At 40.3% G+C, this 19,954-nt stretch overlaps 1 long non-coding RNA gene across 1 annotated transcript in view; it reads right to left on the reverse strand.

Moving 5' to 3' along the window:
- LOC135976624 (uncharacterized) overlaps nucleotides 1-19,954 on the reverse strand; it is a 111,104-nt gene that overhangs the window by 40,907 nt on the left and 50,243 nt on the right. The gene's annotated exons all lie outside the window — the stretch shown is intronic.

Here is a 19,954-nt window from a genome sequence, read left to right on the forward strand (position 1 = left end):
ATCCTCCCATAGATTTTTACGGTAAAGACTTCAGCAGTTACAGGTCCCTAATCAAACATCACTAGTGCAGTTCAGAAGTCAATACCTATGGGATAAGAATAGAACATTCTGTAGAAAAATGATTGCACTGTTGTTTCCCAGATTTTTGTTTCAAGTGTCCCATGAGATCATAGGAGTCTCATCAATGCAGTATCCTCCAATGTTGGCCTCTGTCAGTTCCTGCAGGGACTCCCACATAAGTTTTAATATATTTGCTCTTTCTGCATGTCCTTTTATACATGCGAATTCTAGAGCAACTGCCTTTAAAACATCAGGAGAATTTTAGCAGATACTACAGTGTCATAATCTCAAATGTGTTTATAATTTCAATAGCCTGGCACGACCTTTCAGACTCCTTAAAAATTCTATATTGCCCGTGTTAACTTTCATGTACAATATTTACCCACAACCTTTTTAATGCTAGGGTACAAAAGAAACAGTAGCTACTGCTTTCAATAACATCTGCCCATCATATTTTCAGCATGGCACAGTCCAGAAAAAACAAATGAAACCCCAAGAGTCATGTTTTACATCACAATCATACTAATGATCAGGAGACCAACTGAGAGTTATTGAGTTGAGTGTAAAAATATTTTAAAAACTGAGGATATGGCTTCAATCCATGTTTTGTTAGCTTATTTAATATGTGTAGTTTATTTCTACTTCTTAGCACACTACGTTTGTTAGTGTACTTTGTAAAAGCAATTTAGTCTTAACAACTGGAGACCTTACTCTGGCTCTCTGCTGTTTTGCAACACACATATTGTTTCACACAGGTCATAAACCAAATAAGAAGTTCAGACATTGATGTATCATCGATAATCATTCATCTCATGGATGTTGCATTTAGCAATGAAGCAGAGAATTGTAGCAGATTTTCTAGAAAGTCTTTCCTTCCTTCCAAGCACTTGAATATTTATACATCCAAATGTCTAGTTATAATTTACTGAGGCATTCATTGCTTATATAAGTACAGGCTTAGCCTGCAGCAAAAACAATGACTAATAGCCGTGATGGTACATTCCAATTAATCACTACAAAGTACAAATATACTTATTGCTTGGTACTGTACTTAGGTGCCAGTTAAGTCAGATGGGAAATTTTAACAACACATGTGTTACCAGGAGGAAAAGGACATTTTGTGATGCCTGCAGTATCAATTTGTAGTTATACCATCAAGGACAATTTGCTTTTCTGGATAGATCAATAACACAACCTGCTTTTTTAGGATCATCTTCCAGACCAGCGTGTGGAGAGCTGAAACCATAGCTGAAGGACTGGGATGCAAGGACTCTGGATTCTATTCCCATCCCTGGGATAGACTACCTAGCCAGGAAACACTACCTAGCTAGAGTGTCTCAGCCTACCCATCAGTATGCCCATTTTCACCTCCGTAGACCAGCAGGGTTGAACCTAGCCTGCAAAACATGTGTTTGAGAGTGTGCTAGTCATACAAATGCTTGGCTTAAATACCACACACATTTATAGAAAGCTAAACCCTGGCAGGGTGCTGACAGGCAATGAAAGAGTGAACTGCAAGTCTAATTACACCCCAAAGTAGTTACAGCTCTGTATCACTTCCAGGTTATTGTTAATGAAGCACTTGCATAGAAGGTTAGAGTTGGAAGAGACCTCAGGAGGCCATCTAGTCCAACCCCCTGCTCAAAGCAGGACCAACCCCAACTAAATCATCCTAGCCTGGGCTTTGTCAAGCTGGGCCTTAAAAACCTCTAAAGATAGAGATTCCTCCACCTCCCTAGGTAACCCATTCCAGTGCTTCACCACCCTCCTAGTGAAATAGTGTTTCCTAATATCCAACCTAGACCTCCCCCACTGCAACTTGAGACCATTGCTCCTTGTTCTGTTGTCTGCCACCACTTGGACATAGAGAACAAACTCCAGTCAAAATCCATAATTCAAAGATAAGAGAAATGCAATAGCTTGGATCCAACTGTGTAGGCTCAAGGTAACATAAGGCATTTAGCAATTAAAAAATTCAAAAGATTCACAAAAACACTCTCAGGACACTGGGTCAGGATTAATATATTGCTTTGAAAAGGCAGGTGAACCTTGGAAGTAGCATATGTATCACTGGGTTTATGACGCCAAGGGGCCTTTTTATTGAGCTACCAAAGCTATTCCATACAACAGCCTCAGTACATCCTTCCATTAGTCTAGCTGGTGTAAACAGTCTTACAGACATTTTGTGGGATTTGTCATTTTTTGTTCAACATCTACTGTATGAGCTGGAATGTGTTGAGTTCAAGGTAATGCTTAGCCAGTTTTAACCTAAATTCCCTCCTGTTTAGGTGTTCGAGCAGGAAGCAGAGAGAACAGAAATAGCTACTCATTCCAAAAAAGCCATCTTTGTTCATTAAAACGCATGTTGTCTTACTCTCTTCCTGAATATATTATCCTAAATCTGAATATAAATGAGAAATGTATAAATAGAATTGGGCATAAACTGACATTAGACTGGTAATTTTTTTTGTGGGGGGGGGAGGAAGGGGGAAGTTGTTGTTAAAGGAGTTAAAGTCTAACATCTGTTTTTAATTCTACCAACTTATTTTTCTGTTTATACCTACAGGCTTTCAAGACATAATTCAACACTGCTAATTAAAGCTGACAAGTTTTGTTCATTGTGATGCTTTCTTATGTCCCTGCAAGCCACTTACTCATGTCACTGCTGTCATTGGAGGTGACACAGCTTCTTGATGGAGGAGTGACATGAGGCTAGAGAGCTGCCAGGAGGGATTGGGAACGTTTCACCCTGTTCCCTGTCAGGAAAAAAAAGTGATGGATGCTAGTTACCATTGCGCTGTCCTCAAGCCTTCATCTCCAGTCTGGGTCTGGGTCTGAGTCCAGTGATTTCCTACCACAGCTGAAAACACAAATCCGTGGTGGTGGTTCTGAACACAGTCACTGAAATGCTACTACAGTGTCTAGTCAACGGGAAGTCACCATTTATATATGAAATATACAAACACACTTCACACACTTTCAAGTTCCACAGCAGTAAGTGCGCCGCTGGATACCCTAAGGAAAGTTGCAACTTGCAGCTTGGTAAAAAAGCATGAAGCTGATTCAGTGGAGTTGCTTGACCTATGTCCAAACACATATGTATTTGTGGGATCGTGTCCTGGCATAATTGAAATAAAAAGGCATAACCCATGGAACAAAGCAATGGGTAAGAGGAACAACACTGACTGCTTCAATGTTTATTACTCCACATTCCAACTTCCATCTTGATAGCTTCTCTTGGATCCTTATACTAGTACCACCTAGCTCTTATAGAAAGCTTTTCATCACTACATCTCAAAGTACTTTACTGAGGTGGTAAACAGCAATATCACGATCTTATACATGGGGAAACTGAGGCACGGAAAAATGAAATGACTTGTCCAAGGTCACCCAGCAGGACAGTAGCCAAACCAGAAACCAAACAAGGCCTCCTGAGTCCAAGTCCAGTACTCTGTCTACTAAGCCAAGCATGCTTTCCCCACCCCCCATCACTGTTTGTGGCAAGGGACTGCATGTTGTGACTGGAGTGCTGAACAGACACAGACCTATGGAGAGGGCTGACCAATTACTATGTTGGTTTTTTTTCATTCCTTGCACCTATACAAGACAGAGATGAAGGCAGAAACTCTCAGAGGAGCTCATCAGCATGTGGCTGAAAATGAATAAGGAAACATGCTTGTAAGAATAGTAGTAAAGTTCTTTGGGACATGCCTTTTGTTATATGCATGTACAGCCCTGAGCTACAATGGGGCCTGGATCTCTGGCTGGGGCCTCTGGGCCTCACCCAGATAAATAACAACAACAGTCTTCACAGCCTAACAGTCTTATCAGATTTTTCAGTGTTAGCAGTCCTATACCTAAGGATATGATAGTAAAAATTATGTACTATATCATTTGTCCAATTTCCAGTGCAAAGCAGATTTTAAGCTCTATACAAGATGCCCAAATGATTTATTTTCTCAAGAATGAGATCAACTTTCCAAGAAAGTTTTCATTAAGGTTATAGCAAACTACTTAAAATGTGTCACATCAACTTGATTATGGCCATCCTAAAAATTATATTCGATCCAACAGAACTCTAAACCTTTAGGATACTCTGCACAACTCATTTTCTCATGGGTTTTCGATGAGGATGGGAATTAAAGATTTTTGGATGGTTAGCATGGAGATTGCTACCAAATATTATCTGGGGCAAGTAATCTTTTAATCTGAGTGATTTAGTAGGGACAATGGTGTATTTTACCCATGAGGGCGCTGTTAATTTTATATTTTGAATATTAAAGAAAGAGCATTGGGATACATGCTTTAACAATGATTAAATAGATAAAATAATATGAAAGTGACTGCTAATTTGAATCCCTACTTTTAAGATGCAACTTTATTTGTATAAAGACCACACTTTTATAGCTCAATGCACAAAAATATTGTGACAGATATGCAAATCTGATTTTCAGGCAGGAAAGGTGAAATGCCTATATATGAAAAGTTGATGTGTGATCTTTGAAAGGAGCCTACAGCAGGTTTCTGTCATCTTTCTTTCTTTCTTTGACTCGATAAACTGATCAGTAGCTAGAGGAAAGTTCCAATTTTATCTGGGGGGGGAGGGGAAGGGAAGAGTGCTGTTCCCAGAGAGCAGATCATCCCAGGTTCGACCAAAAGAGTTCACCTTTTCTTTGCTGGAGAACATTTAGTGCTTCTCAGAAAAAGGGCACATGAATTGTTTAGAGCACAATGCAACCTGAACAAAAGGATTGCTAAAACTCCCCCTGTAATATGTTGCACAATCATAGAAACAAATATCTTTACCCATATTAATGGCACACATTTTGATAATGTTTATATCACAGCTCGGTGAAATTTTTCAAATGAATAATTTATTTGCTGAAAAATGTAGTTTCAGGATGACTGAAACAATTCATGAATTCAGGTTAAATTCAGCAAGTAGTTTCAGCCAAAAGATGAGGGAAAAAAAGGGAAAAAAAAAGTCTAAATGAAATGTTTCAACTTAGTTTCAAAAATGACATTTCATTTCAAAATATAGCTCAATTTTTAAAAATGAGTAATATTCCCCTAAAATGAAATTAAAATTAAATAGGAAAAAAAATTCCCAAAACATTTTTTTTTCAGATTTTGTGGTTTGGCCCCCAAACTGAACCATCAGTTAATCATTCAATTCTAGACATAAAAGTGTAATTACTGATGTGGTTTGCTCACAACAGAATCACATCCAACCCATGAAGTGGTCAATTTCCTATTAATACGACAGCAAGATTATTTTGTATTTGTCTCCTGCTTTCTCCCTTCACCGTTTCTAGTACTGGTGCCACTTTTCCATAGTTACCAAGCCGAAGGGTAAAGTTATTTTTGCAGCTGCCACTTCTTTCTTCTCCTGAAAATGAAAAAGAAAAGCTCCTTCCTCTTTCTTTTCTTCCTCACACTGATAGCCTGATTTTTGTACAGTCTTCTGTGGCCCCAGGACTAAGAGATGTCATTACCTCTTAACGTTACATTCCTTAGGTCCAGAGGCTAAAATTATATGATGCCTGTTTAAAAAAAAAAAAAGTAAACTACTCAGCCATTTTTAGATGCTGAGAGGCTCTGAATTATTCTTTCACAATAAAAGTTTTAGTGCCACTGTAAAAGCCTTACTTTTCTTTTAAGGACTGTCAATTATCAAAAGCTTTTTCTTTGTGGCTCTTCTATTTTATCCTCTCTACTCCCTCCCTGCTAGTGCAACTCAGGACAAATCTAACCAGCCCAGCAGGCAAAGCCAACTAATGGAAGCCTATGTGATAAGCTCACAGCGAAAGTACATGAAGACCTACTGCCCATTGGCTAGGGAGCAGGAGGGCGCTCTCCAACCTTCCTCAGAGCAGATGCATATCACCTTACGCGACAGCCAGTCCAAATGAACATAGCATGATGAGTGGCTTTCCTTAAAGCGTAACCTCAGGAACAGTAGTACAATGCACTGCAAATGGACAGCATGGTGTTTTGAAGACAAATCACAGATAGAACTGCTGTGATCAGAGTCATGCAGCTTTTGTGTTACTGCCCATTAATACAAAATTGTTAGGGCTGAAGTAAAATCCCTCAAAGAGCAGATATCTGTCTTAAAGATTTAAAATACATCAAAATTTACTGTAACTGGAACCTGGCCTTTTAAAAAACTATTCAATCTACAGCTAGCAACAGAAAACCAGCAAAGTGCATTTTTGTTCTGGCAATGCTTCAGGGATGTGATTGCTCTTCATTTCCTCCTTAAATGTTGAGTTGCCTCATTTAAATGCAGCTTGTATAGTACCCATGCTCACTTCTGGATCACTAAGAAATGGGTCCGTTTTGAAAATGTCAGGATCTGGTTAGCAATTCAAATGACCACAGTGGTAATTACGCCTTTTCATGTTCCGGCATGTTGCACTGCATCAAAACTGACACAAATGCCTGGTTTTAGAATATCACAGTGTGGAAATAAATGTCCAAAACGATATGAAAATGTACTAGTAAGAGATTAATAACTGTTCTTCTTGGAAGAAAGATGGCTCTTTTCAACCACTATATTTTAAAAAAAAACAACCTCTCTGATAGCATCTCTCCTTGAGGGGAACTGAATTATATTATCACTCACAAGGCATAATCATTTCTGTCAGCATCAGTCAGAATATTTGAAAGAAGAAGAAGGGGGAGGGGTAGAAGAAACGCAAAAGGTGGGAGGGATGGGGAGAGAAGAGAGTAAAATAGTGCACTCCTATAAATAAGTCCAGAGAGATATTACTTGGAGGTTCCCCTCAGCATTTTGTTCCCTGTCCCCACCCAGTAGAGGAAAATATATTTCAAATGTTTTATTTTGATCGTAAAGTGGAGGAATTACGTGGCTAGGGGAGCAATGCACTGCGCTATACAACCCACAGCACCAATGTTTCCATTTGAAATACAGGTCTGTAGCAATATGGGTAAAGGAAACTTTTTTGATGGGGGTGGGGGGAAGCCTTTTGAAACCTAATTCATCCATTCAAGTGTGTGTCTTTAAAAAAAAAACACGCAAACTTATAAAACAAAACAAAAACAAAACAAAGTGTCCTTGGTGATTTTTTGTTCAGCGGCTTGGAAAGCCAAGTCATAATCGACATTCCAGGTTACCTCCCAATTACAGGATGATCTATATTGGTATGGGTAGCTGTCTGTAAAAAAAGTAAAGTCTTAAGGGTGGGAGGGACCGGATAGTTCCATTCTGGTTTGGTTCCCCACTGTACTACCCAAGGTAGGCACGCTCCAGGCAGAAACAAAGTCTCAGGGAGATAAGAGCAAACCATTCATGACAGTTTTGTTATTCAGATGTACAGGGCCAAGTTCTGGCCTTTTTTGAGGCATTTCTGCATACCAGGCTGGCCCATAGGGTGGAGGCTGGGGGGTCGTCCAACAGGAGGGTGGCGTTAGTACTGCAAAGGGAAGAATTTGGCCTAAGAATCCATCCATTGTCAAATAACTGTATGCTCTCTCTGCAGCATCCCCATCACCCTCCAGGTGCAAGAGGGACTTTCCAGGGGCAGAGGGCCAGTGGAACAGCTCTAGGCTACCCCCTTCACAGAGCTTGTTGTAGCAGTGTGCCTGGGGAAGCACTGGGTTGTGTCAATTTTGTGCTGCGGGACAGCTCCATAGGAACCTCTTGCAGCACAATAAGTTAGACCAGCCCCCGCGGTAGCTCTGACTTGCACCCAGGCCGTTCCATTGATCTCCTGAGCCGGAGACACGCAAAATTAGCACACAAAATAAGTGCAAGGCGCATTTCTTTGGTCTGCCCTTCTCTAACACAAACACGTAGCGACACGAGTAGCATCTGTAGATCAAGTCCCTTGCACACACCAGGAGCTCCTCACTCCGTTCTTTCCCGCGAGCTTCCTGTGTGCCATCCTCCCATCCCCCTTTATTCCCAGGTATTCCCAGCAGCCCCTCCCCTAACTTAGGGACTCGTGTGCCCACCCATTCCTCCCTATATCATGTGCACTGTCCATCCCCATTCCCTCCATGCCAGGATTCCCCATTCTTCCCCCTCACCATGACAGGGTCTCTGTCTCCCCCCGCCCCATTACCTCCCTCTTCCCACCACCTTTTTTATCTCTTTTCTTTCTGTCTGAGAGGTAAGTAAGGGCTTGTGTACACTTAAAATGCTGCAGCTGCATCGCTGTAGCATGTCAGTGAAGACGCTACCTGCACCAACGGGAGGGGTGCTCCCATTGGCCTAAGTACTCCACCTCCCCGAGAGATGGCAGCTAGGTCAATAAGAGAATTCTCCCATCAACCTAGCGCGATCTACACTGAGGAAGAAGGGGTAGGTTGGTTTAACTGCATCGCTCAGGGGTGTGGATTTATCACACTCGTGAGCAACGTACTTATACCATGTCAACATTTTTCATCTGTATTGAGAGGATAACTGAGCTAAAATGGATGGATAGTCTTATGCTGGAAGGTGTTCCTGGCTGCTATCAACAGGTTCATTGGCCTGTGGACATTTATAGAGGTGGCTCCAACTGCTGAGTCTGCTAATCGGATAGGTTCCTTGTGCTCCCACTTTTCCCTTCTGGTTTTCCAATATTCGCCAGAGTCAAAGGGGTTGTATATATTGATGCCTAAACCATTCCCTGACATTTTTGAATTCATTAGATGTGGTGTCGAAAAGTTATCATCTTACAGACAAACTGTTGAGTTGAATGTCCCACCTCACTTTGCGCCATCAATTATCCACACACACAAAAATTGAAATCAACACACTCTCCACTACACACACTTCTCCCCCCATATAGAGGAGGAGAGAATAACCTGTGACAGATATTAGCCACATAGCTTCATGCACTACTGAAAGATACTAGTGTGATGGGCCCAGTACAAGAACCTGTATAGAATGAAATAGCTCTCAGCTCAGATGCAGGCCCAGAATTGGAGCATATATTGCAGTTCACTGCAGGGGTTAAGACCCAGGAATACCGTTTTCTATTCTCATCTCTGACTTGTCGTATCTCCTCAGTTTTCCATCTGTAAAGTGGGAGAAATGACACTTTCCCACCTTAGCAATGCACTTAGAGTATAATAAAAGAGAGACGCGTTACTCTCCCACAGAATCCCAAAGCATTTTTGCAAACTACATAAGATTAACACCATCCATGAAATGCAACTACCTCCAAAGCGGGCTGTGGTAACCAACAGGTTGCACGGTATGCTGCAGGAAGGAGATATGGACATTTGGGACAAGGTGGCCATGTGCAAATCATCACTTATATGGCAAGTGAATTAAGAAATGGTATGTTCATACACAGCACTCAGGAACCCTGTTTTTAAGGCTCTAGACAGAAGTCCCACACCTAGCAAACTGCAAGGTGTTTAGCTGACCTCTCCTATTAGCAATCAGCCCTGCTCAGACTGCTGAGTCAACCCTGCAAAGATACCAGGAGTCCATCTATACACTTCCAAAATGCTGCAAGTGATCAAAAATTTCACCAGATGTATTATGGAAAGAGAGTTATGAAGTACCAGGCCTCTGATGCTCGTACAACCAATCAGAGGTGGAAGACAGTAATTCAGTAATTTTTTAATGTGCTAGAATTATCTACACATACATACAGAAGCCTTCATCCCAAATCTAACTGAAAATCCTTGAGATCCATCTTTTCTCTTCTGTTTCAAAGGCAACCACTTGTCAAAGGCACATGCGGCTCCCGCTGATGAACTGCATACTTGGATTCAGGGCAGCCTGTGGCCCTTAGTATGGCAATAATCAGTAATGAGGCTACAACAGTAAATAAATACCTTAATTAGAAGGAGGGTTTGCAGGGTCTTGCAGACATAACTAGCTCAATGAAATTGCCTAGTGAAGACAATAGGCACTTTTGTCAGATGAAAAGTGTGCGCATGCACACACAGGCCCGCTACACTAATGCACACTGATGTCATGGGGGAAAGCTATGAACTTCCACTACAGCAGCTGTTCAATGGACTTCAGCGTACTGTAGCCCCTCATAAATAACCCTTTCCAAGCGCGTGCATATCTGTAAACATAATTATTTGATAATCAAGCACCTCACACACAGAAGAGGCCCCGAAGAAGAGTTCCAGGCACTGTACAAACACATACTAAGACATGGTCCTTGTCCTCAAGGGCTTACAAACTAAAAATGTTGTATCCTTTATTTCTGTGCCTGTCAACTCATTTCTTAGCCAGCAAGAAAATAACCAACTCCCAAAGTCCAAGCCTTCCTCACTGCCTGAAAGCCATGACAATAAGAAGAAATAATATGTACACAGTGAGTGCCATTGAGGCTCCCAAAGTAATTTATAAATATTTCTTTATTTAGATCACTTAGGGGGAAAACAATCAGTTGTTAAAAGTAAGCCAGACTCAACCTTCACTATAATTATGTTATTTCCCAATAGCCCTGTGAAGGAGGTAAGTTTTACAAAGAGTTTTCACGACCAGCTGCTACCTTTGTAGCTACCACCAGCCTCAGGAGAAAGAGGACAAGAATCAAGACAGAAGGTCACGGCTCCAGTCTAGCAATTCATAATACTAAAGACCCACTAAGACAATCCTTGCATATCTCAGCAACACAATAATGTCTTGCTATGAAAACTTCTCAACTGTATCTCTTAGGCTTTACCTTTTTGGTTGTATATAAAAATTTATTTATGAACTCAAGGAAATTAATAAATTAACATCAATCAGTGCATTCCCAACCAGCAGGAGCAGCGCCAGGGTTTTTGCCGCCCTAGGCGGGGTCCTTCTGCGCTCCCGGTCTTCGGCGGCAATTCTGCGGCGGGTCACGGAGCATGGAAGGACCCCCCCCGCCGCAGAATTGCCACCAAGGGCGGCAAAATGCCGCCCCCCCAAATCCTGCCACCTTAGGCGACTGCTTAGGTCGCCTAAATGGAAGTGCCGGCCCTGCCAACCAGAAAACAATAGTCACTTATTGGCAATCCACATCTCCCACAACTTGTCAGCAGGGATTCCTCCTGCACAGCATTTATTCATTGAACTATTCATGGCTATGCTTTGGTAATGTATTGACTGACAAAACAATGCTCAAACCTATAAACCAAAAAATGGCTATAAGGAGAGTAGATGTCTGAATAGGTACAAACATCGACATAGGACATGGTTATTTGGAGCATTTATTGTCCTGATTGCATGGAAAATGAAGCAGAAGAATTCAGAGACACCTGGAATGCATTTCTGAAAGGAATACATTGCGGGGGTAGGGGAAACCTCAGATTTATTCTCAAAAACAATGGAGAGAAAACTGCCCTTATCTCGTACATTCATTTTAAACTTAAATAGATGCTGGAAACCTGCATTCTCTTTGGCTGTTTCCATGGAGCTGTGGGAATTATTTAAATATGCAATTATTTTTCATAAAATTAAATATTAAAAGGCACAAATCCTCCTGAAATCATAAAACAAGGGGAATGTCCATTATAATTTATTGGGCAGTTTTTATTTATTTATTTTTGTTAGGACCTGAACTGTCACAATGAGATCCATAAACATTTTCTTTGCCTATGCCAAGTCCTCATAAAAAGGTAGATTAAACATGAAGAGGCACACCAGAATGTAAGGATCAATTCCCTGGTAACACTTGCCTCAAATCACGGCCTGGTTTCTTTGCAGGTAATCGTCTGAAAGTTCTACTTTAGAGAGGGCACAGAAGAAGAGATGCAGAAAAACCAAAGCCATTAGGAATTAGACTCAATATCTGAGACTTCACTTTTAAATGGATTGTTTCAAACAAGTATTAAAATTAAATTGCCTTAAAAGCACATTCAAATAGGTATGAGAGAGAGCATTGCAAAGGGGGTTTGATGCTGCTCAGAAATTGTTGTTAAAGGTCTGATTCTGATGTCACTTGCACCAGTCCCCAACCTTTGTCAATGCACTGACTTTGCTGGACTGCTGATGCTGTAAATTCAGACGGTCATTTCCAATGGGCGCAATATTCTTCACTTCCGACCCTAAGCTGTTGTTTTGCATATTGTCACACACACATTGCTAAAGGAAAGCCGTGTCCCCATGCAAGAGGTGGCTGGAAAGAGAGAGACAGGAGAGTTTGTAACAAGCCTCGTGGCCTTTCCAGTTTTTATAACCCTAAACAAAGCCAGTCATTAGGTGGGATTTAGATTTAGACAAACAAATGTGATTTTGCTTGTTTGAGTAGAAAGGGAAATGAACACTTGGCTTACGAGAGCCTCTTCTGCATATTCTTATGGAGCCAAATTCCAAGGTCCTTAATTCAGGCAAACGCCTGCAGAAATCAACGGGAGTTTGCTCGAGTAAAGACCCTCACACGGTACCAGAGTTCAGCAAGTGCTGCTGGCATACAAAGAATTTGTAAAACAATCCCTGAAGAGCTCCAACTGGCAAAAATTAGAAGAAAAAGTTAAGGCTCTGATTTAAAAAAAAAAAATCCGAATAAGAGACATTTCTAACAAAGGGAGAGAGATGCTCAGGCTTAGATTATACGCGCCTTGGGGCAGAGGCCATTTTTTCTTCTGTGTTTGTACAGCCCCTAGCACAAAGGGATCCTGGTCCACAACTGGGCCTCCTAGGTGCTACCACAATACAAATAAAACAATAATAATAAAGGTCAACAGGAAAACTGGGCTCCCAATGGAAGAACACATTTTAATAGTTTACAAGTACAAGAAATGTATGTGCCTGACAATAGTGTAATCAAATCTGAATTAAATTTTTTAAAAGGTACAGAGAGTCTGAGCATGTCTTTGACTGATTAAAATTACACCTATGTTACTGAGATCACAAGCCCCCTTTGAACATTAGCGAATATGGGCTCAGGTCACTTCATCAAGCAAAATAATGAATGTATGAGTTCAAAAGTCATGAAACAATAAATTGGTTTAATTAACGTATTCCTAGATTTACAGTCTCATTTGAATTTTGCAAGACCCATTGTTGTTCTCTTCAGTGATAAGTCTACACAGACAAAATACGCAGCGCTTTTGAGCCAGTCAACATTAGATTTCTGTTCAAGTATTAAACAGGCTGAAATATTTTATCATGTGAAAATTTTCTTTTAAGTATCAGGAATTACTCTAATTTTAAAATAATGAAAAGTACATTTGAAATTCAGAAAATTTCAAAGGAAAATTATGGATTTTTATCAACATTCCAGACACTAATCATTAGGAAAGCTGCATCACCAAGATTTATTTGTTTGTTTTTTATCTGGATTATTATGAATCTCTTCCCAGGCAATATGAAAGCAAGACAGAGTCAGAACAACTGGATTCTAGTTCCAGATTATTCAAGTTATTTTATTAAGCAAGTCACAACCTCTCGGTCTCAATTTTCTCATATGTGATCGGATAAAATAAATTATGTGCTTGATGCAGGAATTACTGGGGAGTTCTTTGGTCTGTGCACAACCTAGAAGGTTATGACATTGGTGATGGCCTTAAAAATATATCCATCTACAAGAAATAACACCTAACAGACACGGGGTGCTGTGAAGCCTTGGCTAAGGTGTTCTATGTGAAGTATTTTAATTATCATTAGTATTGTGCAAGCATCTCCACTTTTCTATACAGCTCCATTCCACATCCTCTGTCCCTTCTTTTAGACAGAAGGATTCTACCCGCACCACCCTTTCAATCTCTAGTTCTTGCACTGCATCCTCCTTGTAAAAAAAAGCACCACATTGTGCATACAAACTAGTAGTATCATGAAATACTAAGAGTCTTGATTTTTAAAGCGGCACGTTAGAAACTCGAACGTGGTACATTTCACTTTGTTGCTACTAATCTGTGTACAGACGCATCTAAATTCCTAGCATTGGGCCTGTCCCAGGAAAAACAGTGGGGATATGGCACCAACTTTGATAGGAATAGGAGTGGCAATTTCCTGGCTGGAAGCCTGACTGGTTTTTTTTCCAGGAGGGATTTATTGCAACAGAAACTTAGGTCTGATGCAGCACGCTCAGGAAGGAGTTAGCTCTGGTGGCCTATCCATCTTAGGTCTTTCTAATTAGAATTGGTTGAAATTTTTGAAATAGATTTATTTTTTCTATTGAAAATTTTCCAAAAAAAAAAAAAAAAAAAAAAAAAAAGAAGGGGACTCACCAAAAATGTCCATTTTCCCACTAAATTTTCAGTCTTTCCAACATAACTGAAATGAAAAACGTAGTGTTTTCTGTTTTCTAATTTCCAGTTTTAGTCCTGGGCCCACACACACTTCTTTTTTCTGAGACCACATGGAGGAGAAATGACAGGGCAGGAGAAAGGAGAAAAAAGGAAATTGGAGGGAAAAGGAAATAAAAGGAGAGAAGGGCGGGGCGGGTGGGAGAAAACAAAAAACAAAATTGAAACCAAAAATGGTCAATACAATGTTTCACAAAAACTTGGAGTAAATGAAAAACTGAAAAACCATTGGGATTCTTCAGGTGCTTATAGTTAAGCACCTACCTAAGAACTCTGCTGAATTGGGACTTCAGAGTGCAGTTATCAGAGCAGGCCGTGCCATCGTGTCATACTCAATGAATCTAAAACTGACAATCCACTGGCTGGGACAGTGTCATGTCACAAGGCTTATCCTTCTGCTGGAATTGAGTAATAGCTCCAGGCAAAACGGATGGAGTGGGCACATCAATCTTTTTATTTGGACTGGGATATTTATACCAAGGGTAAGAGGTCTGCCCAGCAGAATTTCTGCACTGCATATTACGCTCTATCACAATAGACTTTTCTGTTTTACAGGGTCTGTATCTCAATCTCTCATGGTTTTTTTGTTTTGTTTTTTTCCAGAACCCTTTTTTGTAAACAGGCCATGGGGAATTTGAACCAAATTCTTCACAAGTAGTCACGTATGATGAAAGGCTGTTTCATAATGCACACTCTCAAGGGGACTGAATTAAGGATGCACAGTCAGCGTTCATTCTAGCATTTCTTATTTTGAGACGACTCGACTTGCAACCTTTTAATCTGTTTTAATCCTGAATGTTGTATTTCCTAATATTCTATGGTTTAGTTTGTTGATGAGAGGAACCTTAAGTAACATTAAACAACTTTTTTTTGTTTGCGTATATATAAATTAGTTAGATGTATTGAAAATAAAGCTCAGAAGACAGCGCTGGACAGGAACTCGAGAAAGCTAGGGTCTATCCCAGCTCTGCCACAGAATCCCTGTGTGACCTTGCGCTAGTCACTTAGTCTCCCTGTGCCTCAGTTTCCCATCTGTCAAGTGTGGATAATTTTATTTCCTTTCTCCCACCTGGTGTCTCAGCTATTTAGATTGTCTCTTTACTGGCTGTCTCTTTACTATGTCTTTGCACTGTGTATAGCACAGTGGATCCCTTATCTCAGTCACAGCCTCCAAGCACTACCATTATAATAAATAAATAGATAATACGGGAGAATGGACCCCTGTCCTCTCTGCAAAGCATACATGTCCTTGATCAAACATGTCTCATGGGATTAGTGCCTCTCTGAACAAACCTAACAGCTAATCACTCAACATGCTCCTACTCTATCACATGACCATCAGCAATTTTTTTTAGCATATTGGCACTAACAAACTCTGAAAATAATCTCCTTATGTCACAAAGTAAAAGCCTCATTTTACCAGACACTGATCTGATTACTGCATAAATACAGCTAATCAATGTAATTACACATTTAAGAGTGCATGCTGTGGCTCCACAGATCAGCACAGATAATATATCCTTATGTGCCAGCTGTGTTTCACACTTGCTAGGCTACAGTTTTTCCTATAGTTATTTCCTGCTTTAAAAAATTGTTTTTAATTTCTCTTGTAAATTTAAATTATTTAAGAAGGAATGAGCTAATTGTCAATTTACCATACAAAATAAAATATGGTCATTTACTCATTAGATTATGACTAGATATTTTTGTGATTAAACATAAACCTGCCAGAGGATCCTACTTGCAGGAATGCTAATCAGATTTTTTAAAATGCCACAATCACTAATTTAGCTACAATTTGACCACTAAACTTTGGAGTCACTTCCACTGAGATCCTTTTAAAGCTACCAAAGTGGAACATTCATTGTAATATGCTTTCCCCTCTGAAACCCTGCAGCAAACTAATTTTTATCTAAAACTTTCCTTCCAGCAACATGTTGTTTTGGAGCTAGGGGCTTACCCTCAAAGATAATCCCATTTTCAGATGGAGGATCAATGACATTCTCCTGCATGTAGGTTCACCATCTCCAGGCAGAAAACCACTTTGACATTTCTGGCTGGGTATCCTGCCCTCAACAAATGCCTTTGATCACATACAGAGCTTCTTGGCTGCTTACTTCCAAAGCCATCTGTCAGGATGACATAGAGCCTGCTTACTAGGGTGGCGTGCCAGCTTTACTAGGGCAAAGATGCCAACCATAGGTGGTTTTAAATGTACAGCCTGCATAATTCATTCATTACTACCTCATCTTTAAGAAGTTCCTCCTCCATGACAGCACTGAGCATAGGAATTTATCCACAGGAACTTAACTGCAGGAGCAGACCAGTGGTCCAGTTAGTCCTGTATCGGATTCCTGGCAGTGGCCAGTGCCGCATGGTTCAAAGGGAGGTACAAGTTAAACTGCATTAAAGCTCTGGGTGTATATTCTCATTCAGAATTAAAGTGTCTTTAATTTGGTTTAGTTCAATTCACAGATAAAAAAAAATTAAGGCCACTTTAATTCTGAATAAGCGTGCTCACCGAGGGCTTGAATGCAATTTAATTGATTCACTTAAAATTTACATCTTCAGTTAATTCAGATTAACTTTCCTGAATGGCCCTGCGTAGACACACCCTAACACAGTTCTTCTATATAACAATAAATATGGATGTTCTGATTATCCATCTAGATGTCTAATCCTTCTACAGGTTTGTTTGTTGTTGGATTTTTTAAATACCACAAAAATGTATTCCCTTGTCTCAGTTTTCATTTTTTTTTGATGCCCCATGACTCTATACCTGCCTCTCACCCATTGATGTCTAATGTGCAAAACCAAATTCCATTAAAAACATATTGCAGATTACAGAAAAGAATTAGACGGTGTGCGCAGACCCTCAAGATTGAAGGGCATCCACTAATTGGAGCAGCGAGCAATGTTGTGCAGTGAATTAATAAACTAGCCTTTTAATTCTGTATACAAGGACAATCTGACAGATAGTCTCAATGCCACAAAAGTAAATTTGTGCTAAAATTAGTCCCAGGACAAATGACAGGTACATGGCACAGGTCCATTCACAAAATGTTAAAAAGCAAAGATGGAGGAGCACAGTCAGACATGGACCTTTTGCTATGGTGGTGAGAGCCAGCCAAGCTCAAATCAACAGGACTGGCCCTTTTGGTGGAGCTTAGGAGAGAAGAGATATTGCACATACTGTATATTGGGTTGCATAACTTGTATGACATAAAGGCACAGGGATGCCAAATTTCAAATGACTTCAGTTTCAAAATATGTCTTTTCCAGTCCTAAATTAAGGTTTCCACCCTAGTGGGGCAAATGGAATTGCCCTTTTCTTGCTATGCTCATACCCAAAATTTCCTATTTTTTACCCATTCTTCCCCGCAAGCCAGCTACAGAGAGCCACAAAATGAATTCTTCTTTCACTATCATGGTAACTTGCATCCACAAAGACAGTCTCTCAATCAGTACAACCAGCATTGATGTCGATGAAGCTATACCGATTATGGGCAAGATCGTTAGTTGATGTCAATGGAGATATGCAGATTTACATAGCACTGGAAGGAATATCTTGGCTCATCTGCCTTCTGTTATCACCTACCACCAGCTGACGATCTTCTGTATCAGAGAAAAGTGGGGATATGTATTATGTGTGATCACAGCAGCTACAGCCTGGAGTCAGAAGATCAAGTTAAACGCACTTAGATTATTAGTCCTTGGATCATATTTAGGCTCTACAGCAACCCCTATATGCAGAATTCAGATTTTTTGTGTGTGTTTCATGATCTCATGCAGTAATGCCTCTTATTCATAGATGCATTTCTGCTCCTCACTCTGTCTTTTCAAACATTAACTACACAGACGTTTCAGTGGAAACAGATCCTCTCATAAATTATTTTGATCATTAAGATTATTAATGAAGATGTTAAATAGTATTAGTCTTAAAATGGATCTATTTTAGGGTTTCGTACTGCTGTCCATCATTGTATTACCTGACCACTTTCCACGTAATCCCTGCTATATCCTAACAGAGAGTTTCCCAATCACTTCTTATATTGCTGTATTACCACACTGATTAGTCTGTTAGTTTAAAACCCACGTGATGTGACCAAGCCAATTTGTATTATTTTTCAAGTAAGGTTCTGCAAGATATCAAATGCTTCACTAAAATTCAACTTCTTCTACCTCATTTTCTCCACCCACTAGTTTGTAATTTTATTAACAAAACAATCAGGATCATACCCTGACTTCGAGGAATACCTTACCAAGACCTTGCTGAAAATAGACAAGAAACAACACCATCAACAAATTAGCTGGTCCCACCAGGGTAGCCAGTGCAAAGACACTACAAAATTCTGAGCTTGCCTTGTGCTATTCTGTAGAAGAATATTGCTCCCCTATGTTGCTCAGCTCTTTTCACACAGGAACAATAGCCTCTCAGCTGGATGCGACCAGGTGTATAGTAGCAGGTACCATGAGACCGACCAACCTAGCCTGGCCACCGGTCTTGCCCATCATCTACCTGACATCAGGCGACAAGTCACCTTGCAGAATCTGCTCCTTACGGTGCAAGACATGCCAAAACACCACCTCAGCTCAAGATACCCCATTTGGACAATTCCGCTAAGGACCCTCAATAATCACCTCAAGGCGGTGTACTATGTGGGAAGAACAAGCTTCAAACATAGCCAATGCTTATCTTGTGACAGAGTCAACAATCTAGTCCCCCCGGTTTTGACCTTCCACACCATCTTTGGGTAAAGCCAGTTGCATCAGATGCAAAGCGATCAGATGTGCTGCTAATGACGGTGGGGCCTTCAGGACGACCCACATTGCCCACGTCCAGCTAGAAGAAATAGGCCACATACTTGCATGTGCCACCAATTGGCAACAACTGCCCGGTTCCCTCAGGGGCGTGTGTGAAGTCCCTCCCTCAGTTATTAAATGGTTAAGACGCTTCGACTGACATGCTTGATTTGATTGACTATGTAGATGCAATCTCGCTCGCCCCACTCTGTAGTTATTTAGAAAAAAAATCTTAATATTTGCTGCATTATATTATTAGGGACAAAACGTAGAGTTACCAGTTTGCAATTTCAAGGATCATGCCTTCCTTTTTGAAAATTAAATAGGACATTTAATTGTTCCAATTCAGAGAAGCGCTTAACCACATGCTTAAAACCTTTTTCTGATTCAGGACAGCATTTCAGCTACTGCTTAAATTTAAGCTCAGACTGAAGGGCCCCCCCCGAACACAGGTGCTTTTCCTCAACTGGCTTCTCAATCACTGTCACAGTCAATCCACTGGTAAAATTCCCTTGATACCATAGAATGCCCTCATCCAGACTGACGAACTGGTACATATTCTTCATCTTTTTCAACAATTCTCTTACTTGCTTTTAGCAATAGATATTTTTACAGGATCTCTCAGTAACTGTGGATACTTCTTTCAGAGAACATGTGGAAACAAAAAGATATTTTGGCAAATTCAAAACCTTCTTTTTCATTCCCACTGGGTCTTTCATTTAATTACAATTGTTTATTGTGTTCTGGAAAAAGAGGTGCATTTGTGATTTATCCTCCACCGAACGTTCTAGTTTTCTCTAAGAAATACCCCTTAAAGAAAGAATTTAAACCTTGACAGAAAATAAACATTAAAAATTAAACAACCAGAAACTTGAAAAATGTCTCAAATTAC

The sequence above is a fragment of the Chrysemys picta genome, chromosome 19, assembly GCF_011386835.1.
Source record: "Chrysemys picta bellii isolate R12L10 chromosome 19, ASM1138683v2, whole genome shotgun sequence".
Lineage (NCBI taxonomy): Eukaryota > Metazoa > Chordata > Testudines > Emydidae > Chrysemys > Chrysemys picta.